This window comes from Dreissena polymorpha, chromosome 10 (genome assembly GCF_020536995.1).
Source record: "Dreissena polymorpha isolate Duluth1 chromosome 10, UMN_Dpol_1.0, whole genome shotgun sequence".
In the NCBI taxonomy this organism is placed as follows: Eukaryota; Metazoa; Mollusca; class Bivalvia; order Myida; family Dreissenidae; genus Dreissena; species Dreissena polymorpha.
Genome location: NC_068364.1, coordinates 8,775,142 through 8,787,200, shown reverse-complemented (window position 1 = coordinate 8,787,200; position 12,059 = coordinate 8,775,142). Strand labels below are relative to the sequence as shown.

Below are 12,059 nucleotides of genomic sequence, written 5' to 3'. Positions count from 1 at the left end.
GGTCAGATAAAAAATAGTGCACCGTCGCACATTTGCTCATAGCTACCATGTATGCAAGTTGCAAGGTTCTTGTGCTAATAGTGTGGGAGGAGATAGTGGCCAACCACGCCCAACAAAAATTTTGTTTTAACATAACTTTTCAGTTATTCACAAATTGACTTCAAATTAATACTGAACATCTCGTATGACAACGATGTCCACATTACCCAACCCAGGGCCACGGATAAAGGTAAAATCAGCTTGGTTCCCGTCCTCTTTCAAATTTATCGAGAGGTCCATTTTTTTTCGTACCCCAATTTTTTTCGTAACCAAAATTGTTCGTACCCATTTGTTTCCGTACCCAATATTTTTCGTACCAAATTTTTGTTCGTACCCCAATTTTGTTCGTACCCAAATTGTTTGTCGTACCCACATTTTTTTAGTACCCACATTTTTTGTACCCAATTTTTTTTCGTACCCAAATTTTTTTTCGTAGCAAAATTGTTTTCAGTACCCAAATGTTTTCGTAACTAAATTTTTTTTCGTACCCATTTTTTTCCATACCCACATTTTTTTACGAACCAAAATTTTTTCGTACCAAATTTTTATTTCGTACCCAATTTTTTTCGCACCAAAACTTTGTTTCGTACCCAAATTTCATTTCGTACCGCCATTTTTTGGTATAATTTTTTTTCGTACCCAAATGATTTCGTACCCAAATTTCTGTTCGTACCCAAATTTTTGTTTGTACCCATATTTTTTTGTACCCATTTTTTTTCGTTCCCAATTTTGTACGTACCCAATTTTTGTTCGTACCCAATATTTTTTCTTACACATTTTTTTCGTTCCCAATTTTGTTTGGCATAATTTTTCGTACCCAAAATTTTGTTCGCAAATATTTGTCTTACCCAAAATTAAGTTTAAACATAACTTCTTCATTTATTCAACAATTGACTTTGTCTTTTAGGAATATCAACAGATAATTCACACATGAAAACCCTGCATAAAGTGTGGTTACAAGATCACATTTAGAAAACAATTAATAACAAAAAAAATGAATATAATGTATAACTGGCAATGTAACATGGTCAGGTTAAACGATAGTTCAAATAGCGTGTTAGATGCCCCCCCCCCCACCCCGAGTGATTTCAGTCACGTGATACGTTATGGCTACAACTGATCCGTTAATGCATGAATTATGCGACGAAAAAAGGTATAACAAATACATTTTGCCTGTGTTTAAAAATACGACTATGTGCTGAATCAGTAAGAAAATGTAATATATAATCAAACTGGTGAAAAAGAAGTCTCAAAACATTTATTGCTTTTCACCAGAACAATTTAAGAACTTTCGTGCTTGTGGATGTTTGTGTCGTCATTTGTGGGGAGAGGGCGTGCTGGATACCTTCATGTACCCTCCCAGCACAACACGACCCATTTTCAGTAATGAGTCCCATGCCTTTGTCTAAAAAATGCTATTTCTATTGAATTGTAGTTTGTCGCAAGTAATTCATGGTATGAGTGTGACTAATCCGTAGCTTGAAACCTTTAAATTTTGAACCGAACCTATTCAGTAAACACACATTACCAAATCATATTTTATAATATATTCGAAAACTATAAATGAAGACAATACAATTATTTTAACTGCACTCTTTTTAATCATGTGTACACATTTCTGAGGCATGCTCTTTGTATAGTTTCGTGCTGGAATTCAAACAGTAATTAAAGAATATTCTGTAGACGTGTTGCTGTTTTAATAAAAAATATATATATTTAATCTTTAAAAAAAGAAACATGCTTCATATTGTCTAAGATATGTCGTCATATTCTCTTATTTATGTCAGAATATTTCATATTTGCTTTCATATTCATTATACACACACACACGCGGTTTGTAATTGCTTTTCTGATATTTGTAAATTTGCTATATAAATTTACATATACTTTTTCATAACTGTAGTAAAAAGTATAAGGAAGAATTGCCTGCAACGTTATATATGTGAAACGCGTTTTTTGTCGGGTGCATATACAACGACATGATTGATTCAGAGTTAAAATTCCGCTCTTATGTTATTCATTGTATATCCCACATTATGATTAATTGTCTGTCCCGTGAAAACAAAATAAATTTATAAACTAGTTGTTATATACTTTAAATTGTAACGAAATTTTTAGCATTTCCACATATCGAAATTCCAACGTACCCACGCTATGAATCATGCTAATTCGATTGAAAAGTAAGGTCGAGGAACTTCTGGCCGAATTATAGGCTGGATTCAAAGCTGGTCGGATCACAGTGGAACATATCTTAAACTGCAGAGTTATCATTGAGAAACACATTCAAAACCAACGTGAATTCTTCCTTAACTTCATCGACTTTAAGACAGTTTTCGACCGCGTGTGGCATGATGGCTTATGGCATGTTATGAGAAGTTTCAACATCTATGATGGGCTGGTGCAAGTCATCAAGAGCTCTACGGAAACGCCAGAAACGAGGTACTTTTCATTGAACAGTTCCTTCCCTGAGATTCTCCATGACCACCACAGCTCTATCTCTATCTTTGGAAGACACATCTCTTACTTGAGATTCGCTGATGACGTTGACCTCACGGATGGCACCAGCATTGAACTTCGAGAACTCACCAACATACTCTATGAAAGACCAGGAGCATACGGGATGGAGGTCAGCAAGGAATATTCAAAGATCGTGGTGAACAACACGGCCAACAGCAGTGAAAACATAACCACGATCGGCGGGAATAATCGAATATTCGTTATTCCTTTATCGGATATATTTGGAATATTCGATGCATAAACCATTCCAAAGGTCAGTAAATCACTCAATGTACACTCGCCCACTTATTCCCATCGTGTTCAAAGTATGCATGACAAATACACAATCCAAAATACGTTTTGTATTCGTTAGATGCTTTAAAAATATATTAATTTTACTTTTTTTTTAATTTACCACGCTTGAATCTATGTCATTTAAATTATGAGAGTTTCGCTTCAACGTGTATGTTTTGTTTCAGAAATTATTTCACACGAGATACGTCATAAATTGCGTAATCAATTGAATGAAAATAAATGCACGGAATGATACTTGTAAGGAATGCTGGTTCTGTAATAAATTTGAATGAAGGAAATAAAATATGTAATATAACGATACAGTATGACATGGCAGGTCAGACGTCTACAATCGGCTCTAGCCACATAATGGCCCTCGAACGGGAGGCAGCGGGTCGTTTTTTAGACGTTCAAACCAGCTCTGCCTTTTGTTATTTTCTAATACCCGACTGTTAAAAATAGCCTTCAGTTTTATCACAATACTGCTTTAAAAGAAATACTACACTGTTTTAGTAGGTGTTTTTTTCTGAAGCATATCACCTTTACATGTTAAAAAAAACATTTACACTAAATCATAAGCATACACCTTTTTTAAATATGTGACCAGTCATATTTCGAAGTATTTGAAGTATGGGACGAATTATCAGATTTCGCCAAAGTCTCATAACCCTTATTTGACATACACACTACTCATTGATGTTCTGATCCAGGTTTGTATTGGCTGGTAAAAATGCAACAACAATCGAATGTTGAGAATGTTACATAGAAAAAGTCAAAATACTGTATATGTACTTTACCTTCATGTCTCCGCAATATGTAAAATAATAAACAAGCGTGGTGGTAAAATAATAATGTTGTTTTGCATTTACAGTTTTTGAATATAATATTAATTGGTGTAACAGTATTGCTAATATGTTTTTTTGCGTTTATGATGGATCAATATTCCAATGCTATGGTTCCTTACACCATCATGCAATGATCCATTTGACAAAATCACAATACAAATAACAATCACTTGACTCAAATATGAGGCTCATGTCTGCCAAACCGTTCTGGCGTGTTGACAGGTTAGATAAAGGTCACCAGCACGCCCACGCAAAAGGACAACGCAAACAATGGCACCGACATACGGAAACTAAATCATTTGTGTCATTGTTTCTTTATACCTTGTCGTGCTTCCGTCTTTCCCGTGTTTAATAGTGCAATAAGATACGTAATTATGATACCGCTGTCACGTGGAAAAATAAAAAGTCAAGCGTCACTTTTTAAGGTTACTTATCATATAAGAACTCATTCATTCTGCTATGTTAGACATTTTGAGGATGACAACTAAAGTTTGCGCACATTGAAGAATTTGGGAGACAGTTAATAAATTACAATACGCACTTTATTTAATCATACTGATTGACAGTATGCGAAATTATATGAAAGTATGTGTTACATATTTTACGGCATGTTGACATATTGGACCGTACTGTGTCGATTATTATCCCCCGCCATAGGAGGAGGGATATTGTTTTTGCGTTGTCCATCCGTCCCTTCCGTCCGTCCGTCCGTCTTTCCGTCCGTCCGTCCGGAGCCATATCTTGGAAGTGCTTTGGCGGATTTCATTGAAACTTGGTATGTGTATGTATATGGATAAGAGGATGGTGCAATTCAAATGGCATTGTACACCATCAGTAAATAACAGAGTTCTGGAATGTTGTATCTTGGAAAAATGTATTTTTGTGTGTCCGGAGCCATATCTTGGAAGTGCTTAGGGGGATTTCATTTAAACTTGGTATGAGTATATATATGGATAAGAGGATGATGCACGCCAAATGGCATTGTACACCATCTGATAATAACGGAGTTATGGCCCTTTGTACCTTGAAAAAATGCTTTTTGGGGTGTAAAATATAATACTTTTGTTTCCAGAAGCATATTGGCGGGGGATATCAATTCAACGAATTTGCTTGTTTAACCGGGAATGTTTCTAATCACTTCATAGCCTCAAATAGCTACATATAATTGTATGGGTTTTAATATGTCTGAAAGAGCTATAAAACGAACATATCGTCGCCTAAGCCCGTATTACCACACTTTCTTCAGTATTGACATGAGGGCTAAAGTCCGAGGGGCAATGCCTTAAAAAGTGTGCATATTCTTGCCCATGACACACCATAGGCGTGTTTCAATCCTAATACTACTATACACATTATATTTGTGAACGCTGCACTATTGGGAGCAAATTACTAAATTCTGCACCTTGTAAACGTTATTTATATTTGAAAAGTATGCACAAAAATGACGTTACCTAAAATGAAGTAACTTTAATTCATGCCGGATAACGAATGCATACAAAGAAAAAAACGGCAAAAAAGGTAAAACATCGGCACAATTGTAAAGTGATTTGTATGTTTAGTGCGTCACTGAATTACAAATGGAATGTCCTATAATGAGAAGAACATCAGCAATGGCCTCTGTAAAGAAGGTAGTATTTTTTAACATTTCATTTACTGATCAATGATAATTTACAGTAGTACAGTATGGTTTTAGAAGAATTAACAAACTCTGTAGCTTGTATTCACTTGTCGCACTTCTAGATAATTGTATAACAATCAACATCATGTTTTTACCATGTTTATATTTATACTTGTGTGCAAAATATAAAAAACAAACAGATTTTTGCTCATAAATTCATTTAAAATGAGAATCTTTTTTCTGTGATAAATAAACATTGTCCATGAATGCTTCTATTAATTTGAGACAATAGGAATTTGCAATTATAATAAAGTATGCTTCTTCACATATATAATTATATTATATTTTTTGTTCAATATTTTTTAAAAATGCATGGATTGGTAAAAAAAAACGCTGGGCTGTGAAAGCTTGTAAGAATTATATATTTTTGTAGAGGTCACAGTGACATTGACCTATAACCCAGTGACCCAAAATGGGTGTGGCGTTTAGGGTTTTAGCACATTGCCTACAGCGGACGGTCGGACGTTGGTCAACTAGCTGGCTATGACAATAGCTCGGGTTTTCTCTCTCCGAAAACAGCCTCGCTAAAAATACAACTTTGAGCATTTTACAACTGTAACTTACCAAAAACAAATCTCATTGGTTTAAAAGTCATAGTGTTTTGACAGTTTTTGTATACAATGACATATTTGGTACATTTCAATAAATGTTTTCAGTAAATTTACTTAAACAGTAAAAAAATTTCAAACCTACTTTAAAATTAGCCATTATTAATATTCAGATAACTTAAGTTTTAGTTGTTACAATAACCATTGCGCAAAGTTAGCCAAGTGTGTGAGCTTTGACCTTTACTTCCAGTTAATAATTGCAGCGCTTAAACAACTGAAGCTTGATTGGTCATTGTTGGCCCCGTACTACTTAAAAGTACCCGGGGTACTCTTAAGTACATTTCAATGTACCCTGGGTAAAGAATTTTTTTCCTGCCTAAAATGTGATGTTATCAAACGCACTTCTGAATACGAAACAACATCCTCTTTGAACAAAACCTAACTCAATATGCTTTTTTGAGTACGAGTTTCGATAATATCATCGCTGAGGCCATTTCACAGAATGTAAACGGAAACATTATTAATTTGAAAATAGAGCCAACAACAGCAGATTTAGCCTAAGTTTTCCTGGGTATGTTTAAGTATATTTTCTGTACCCAGGGTATATTGTAGCATACATAAGAGTACCCAGGGAACTTTCAAGTACTAGTCCGAAATTATCTATATATGTTACATGTTATAGCAAATTCAATTAAAAAGACATATTACTTCTACTTCTTCGGCGAACACAATTTAAGATAAAACAATAAAATAACAATCAATTTGAATTGCTTCCTTGTAGAAATTGAAATTATAAATGTCTTATACCAGTGGAAATAGTTTCAATAACCGAACTTTCTTACATTCGCCAAATAAGCCCACTGCAAATGAGAAACTGAATGGTGCATATACAAGTTTTACCGTTCACCCGTGTGTAACTGCGTATTGTGGTCGTTTTGAGGTGTTCAGTCACGTCTGTATACATCTATTTTGTGAATTCAAATGTATATTCAATATTTGCTCATCTCTACTACAAAAATGGTATCGTCATTAATGTAAACTTAATACATAATTCCTAACTGTTGATTTTACGAAAAGGAAATGATAAATTCTTATAATATTTACATTTTCTGTGTAAATGTATGTGTTCAGACGATATACTATGTTCAAGCCTGGAATAAAAAGTCTGTCTGTCTGTCTGTCCGTCCGTCCGTCTGTCCGTCCGTCCGTCCATCCGTTCCCCCGTCCGTCCGTTCGTCTGTCTGTCTGATCTCTGATAATCGTGATGAGGAGTCAATTTACCTCGCCATAACTTGCATTGTGTCGTGTGAATCTGCCCACTCTTCGTTCTATGTCGCAGTGTTGTATTCTTCTGTTGCTCGAACTCGCCAAGAAGCGGCGATAATTTTTAACCGTTCAATATTGTAGACGCCTATCGAACACGTAGCGAGGACACGTGTCATGACAATCGTGCACTCTCGAATAAACATCTTCTGCATGTTTTCACGTCCAGTATAATGTAGCTTTCTGTTGGCATTCTAGGGCATAACTCGACTTTGGTGTGCATTTGGAGGGGAGGGAAGGGCTTGAAATGGCGAACGACATATGCTTATAAACTCGTGCAGAATCGTCTACACTCGATCATTCTCGAAGTCAGTTATTATACCTGCGATTGATATACTAACATAAGGAATATATAAATACATATATTGACTGAGCTCGTCTAAATGTTCGTGTCAATGTTGAAGAGAACTCGAGCAAATGTCGTCCTTAAACGACCAGCTCGTCTACTTTAAGGCAAGTGAAAACTCGCCCAAAGTCGTACAGAACATGAAGCAAATATTCGTAACATTCTAACATGGTTTTACGGAATGGTTATGGTCAGTTGGTTTGGTTAGGTTTTCCCGTTTGGGACTGTTGTGAAATGTCAGTGGAATTGTCAGATATATTTAATGTGGCAAGCCTGGAATGGTCAAAGCAATTTGATGACTATGATAATGATGATGATGATGTTGATGATGATGATGATGATGATGATGATGATGATGATGATGATGATGATGATGATGATGATGATGATGATGATGATGATGATGATGATGATGATGATGATGATGATGATGATGATGATGATGATGATGATGATGATGATGATGATGATGATGATGATGATGATGATGATGATGATGATGATGATGATGATGATGATGATGATAATGATGATGATGATGATGATGATGATGATTTGATATCCCCCATCCATTTGTGTTCAAATATTGATTTAAATACACTCGGTCATATGCAGTCGGCGTTCTTATTGATCTACTTTAGTCAACAGTCGTAGACTAACTCCGTAGGGTAAGGTTACTTAAGAAATGCTTTGCATTATTTAACTGTATGTCAATAAATAAACAGTGATATTTGCGAAAGTTCTTAATGTTTGAGTAGTTTATTAAAACCTAAAATGTATTGCACTTGTATTTCCACTTGTTGAAGAAATACGATATTCGGTGACTCTTTAATGGGATGTTCTAGATTGTATTTATCGGTACTGGCAATTTCTTTTATTTGATCTATTAAAATTAAAACAAATATATCAAGGGAGGATTTTGTTTGAATTTGTTTGACAAGTACTCGTCGTAAGCAGTACATATCTTAGGAACTTTAGCGTGTCATTCATTAATTAAAATAAAAAAAAACTAATATATCAAGGGAGGATTGTGTTTGAATTTGTTTGACAATTACTCGTCGTAAGCAGTTAATATCTTAGGAAATTTTAGCGTTTCATTCATTAATTAAAATATTTTTTTGATAAAATAGCAGCTTCACGTTAAGTATTTTATTCAAAATTAAATGCATTAAGCATTAAATGCCAAAGAAACAACAGACACTTGAATTGTAACCTTATTTTGAAACATGATTCGAGCGAGTGATTCTTAATTTTCATTAGTTATGACATATATTTACAACGAATTAAATACCTATGCAAATTATATCGGCACAAAAATGAAACGTTATTATTGTTTTCAATATCAAACACATCTTACAAAAAGACAACTATGCACATGTTTTGTCTTATGATATTATGCAGGCGTTAAATCAATCCATAAGCACACAGTCGAAAACAATGAAGGTGTTGAGTAATTAAAGCCACACACCTGAAATAAAATACAATTGTAGTACCAGAGCTGACAAAATCTAACTGAACTGAGCTAACATGTCGACAGATTGTATCTCACAGTCTCTACAGTATATTTTATTTTACGCAGTTTTGACAAATGATATATGCATGATATCATTTCCAAAGAAATGAATCTTGATGCAGAACTTCTGCTTAAACTGTAAATGTGCCAAATTCAACAATAAAGTGACAACAGTATACACATTTATAAGAAGCGCTGTTGACATATCAATTAAAATTGTATACAGTAATCTACGTTTTTGTAAAAAGTTGCATTTATATTATACCGTTGTGTCAATGAATGACAATTATACAGTAATCTGTGCTAAAATTAATTGAATTAATATTAGCACAGACTACTGTATAATTGTCATTCATTGACACAGCAGTATAATATAAATGCAGCTATTTACAAAAACGTAGATTATACAATTCTTATACATAATTCTTACAGAAAAAGTATACTTTTACCCATGTTTACAATGAATCAATTCTATCACTCAGGAAACGTCACATTCGTTGAGTTCAACTTGGCGTCTTGTGATGGATATAGCCTTGTTCAAAACGAAAGTTGAATGAATTGTCAAAAGGAAAATCGAACAAATCATAACAACAATCGATTCGAACATGTAAAATTTCCTCTTTTAGCAAAACTCCAATCCACAATCGTACACAATAGATCCTGCACAATCAACGCAAGATTTCCGTTACAGTATCTTGCCATGCCCTACCAAGTTCTTAATATTGATAAAGGTTTAAATTAACTAAAATGATGTTGCGCTCGTAGATTTCGTAGTCTACGTTCGGTTCTCCGAAATATCGGTGCATACGCCGCCATATTTACGCTTAATTACTGAGTTACGTGAGCCTTTGAGCACACGTAACTTGACGTGCAAAAATGCGGTAAACGTAACTTTACGAAGTTTATAGAAACGCTACAAACTGAACGTTTTGCACTTACGCATGATGTTTTAACGTACGTAGTTTTAAGAAACGGTCCCCTGGTATTTTGTAAGTACTTATATTGATTATCATAGCTTTTAGTATTAAAATGGTTAAATCAGTTACTATTTATGCAAACTATTATTAGTTAATAATATTTATTTCACAGATTTATCTGGTAAACAATTTTTGAAAGCAAGGTAAACGTATAATTGACGGTTTAAGCTTCAGCCAGTTATGACAAATCAAACGTTAATTAAACATACACGTATTTAAGGCACAACAGATAGAATCCGTTCATTTGAAATAGTTTTCCCCAAACCTTGAAACTTTCATGCATGTTTATAAGGATATTAATCTGGTTAATTTGCTTCTAAGCGTCCAGAGTTTTTATACTATGAATTATTACTCAGCTGAGATTTGAGTTGTGTAATAGCTCTTTCTACCAAATTGCAATCGGATCGTTTGAACGCTTGATGGATTTGTATGCGCGGCTGTAAAAGATCATCTTACTTGTGATAGTATAAATAGCAATGCGAATTCGCGTTTTTATTCAATTTTACAAGGAAGTTCTACTATTACACTTTAAGTATGGTTGTATCTTGTTGGATTAACTAAATGAATTTCTAGGTAAGAATTTAAACAAGTTATTTTTTTACAATTAAAGGAAAGTATAAGTATGGATATTGATGTCATATTTATGCATTTTAAACGTTTAAAGTATGTTTTCAGTTTTGTACTGAAAATCTTATATTTTGTATTTTAGACTTTGGGTTATTGCAAGATATGTAGCAAAACAGTATTTTCACGAGTTGCTATTAAACTTGTGTTATTTAACATTCGAGCACACGCCGAAATAAAATGAAAGCGCTGAAGGCACTGATGTTGTTCTCTATTGCATAATCATATACGCAACTCATTTTGTCAAAACTAAATTATACCTTTTTAATCGCAAGTTTGAAATGAACACAAGCCATTCAAATAGATATAGAGTGTGTCTTAACGCACAGATCGAGATATGTGAACACTGTTTATCATCCTATTTGTGTTTTAAGACAACACAATATACACACAATATACAAATTCAAAATATACAATAAGATAATTGGTGAAAAAAAAATATGCGAGCAATACTTTTTACTTACGTATTAGGTAGTCATAAAGACAGCCCTGTTGACCCATACTTTGTTGTCGATGCATTACTTGTTACCCTTGCATTTTACACGGTGTCAACCCGTCTCTGACATGAACATCGGTATAGAACGTTCATGCGCTTTTTCGGCGTAGCTGTTTTACCCAGCTTGACCTTAACATAACCCCTGCAGACACGAATGAATATTTTCAAATATTGTTTAGGCTGATTCGATTAAAATCCTCTAAACTTGGGCTGCATCAATGTGTATGTGCACAGTGTAAAGGATGAAGCACTGTTTAGTGTAAGGAATTCCGGACTACTTTCTGCATGTTCACAACACAAATTGTGGCCTAGTTTCTATAAATCGTAAAAAAATCTATTTCGCATAATTTCATGGTCTTTACTCGGTTACTTAATTGTCATGGGAAGACATAATTGACTATCGATAAACGAATTTTGATATCGAGATGAGAAACCATGTTCTACAGAAATAGTTAAGTGTCACGATAAGAGAAAAATCTCTTAATTATCTTACCACAAATGTTTGCCATACGCGATGTTCATGTCTGGAAATCGTTCATGAACGCCCGGATACGGTACCCTTATTTGCCAGTTTGCTTTATTTGCTATTTTGAATTCAAGTTTGTATCGAAAAGCATTGTGCCTAAATAAGCCATTTACAATTCACAGTGAGATTTTTAAAGCCCCGGGTCATGCCAAAATGGGCCGTATGCCATATGCGCCCATCATATCTATAGTCCACCCAGCCTGCACATCTCTCAGTCTGGTCAGGAGATACATTATGAGACCATACCACCTCGATTTATTTTATAGCGGACAGAAACGCCTCTCGCCAGACTGCGCAAATGCACTGGTTGGGGTTGAACTACTCTGGGCAAAACGCCATAAGACCCTTTTTCGC

At 34.5% G+C, this 12,059-nt stretch overlaps 2 protein-coding genes across 4 annotated transcripts in view; one reads left to right on the top strand and one right to left on the bottom strand.

Annotated features, from left to right (window-relative positions):
* LOC127848007 (dynein axonemal assembly factor 11-like) overlaps positions 1-12,059 on the bottom strand; it is a 234,516-nt gene that overhangs the window by 55,368 nt on the left and 167,089 nt on the right. The gene's annotated exons all lie outside the window — the stretch shown is intronic.
* Positions 10,585-12,059, top strand: part of LOC127848005 (uncharacterized) — a 139,760-nt gene continuing 138,285 nt past the window's right edge. The window contains exon 1 of the mRNA XM_052380273.1: positions 10,585-10,632. The gene's annotated coding sequence lies outside the window, so the exon portion shown is untranslated. The remainder of the gene's footprint in view (positions 10,633-12,059) is intronic.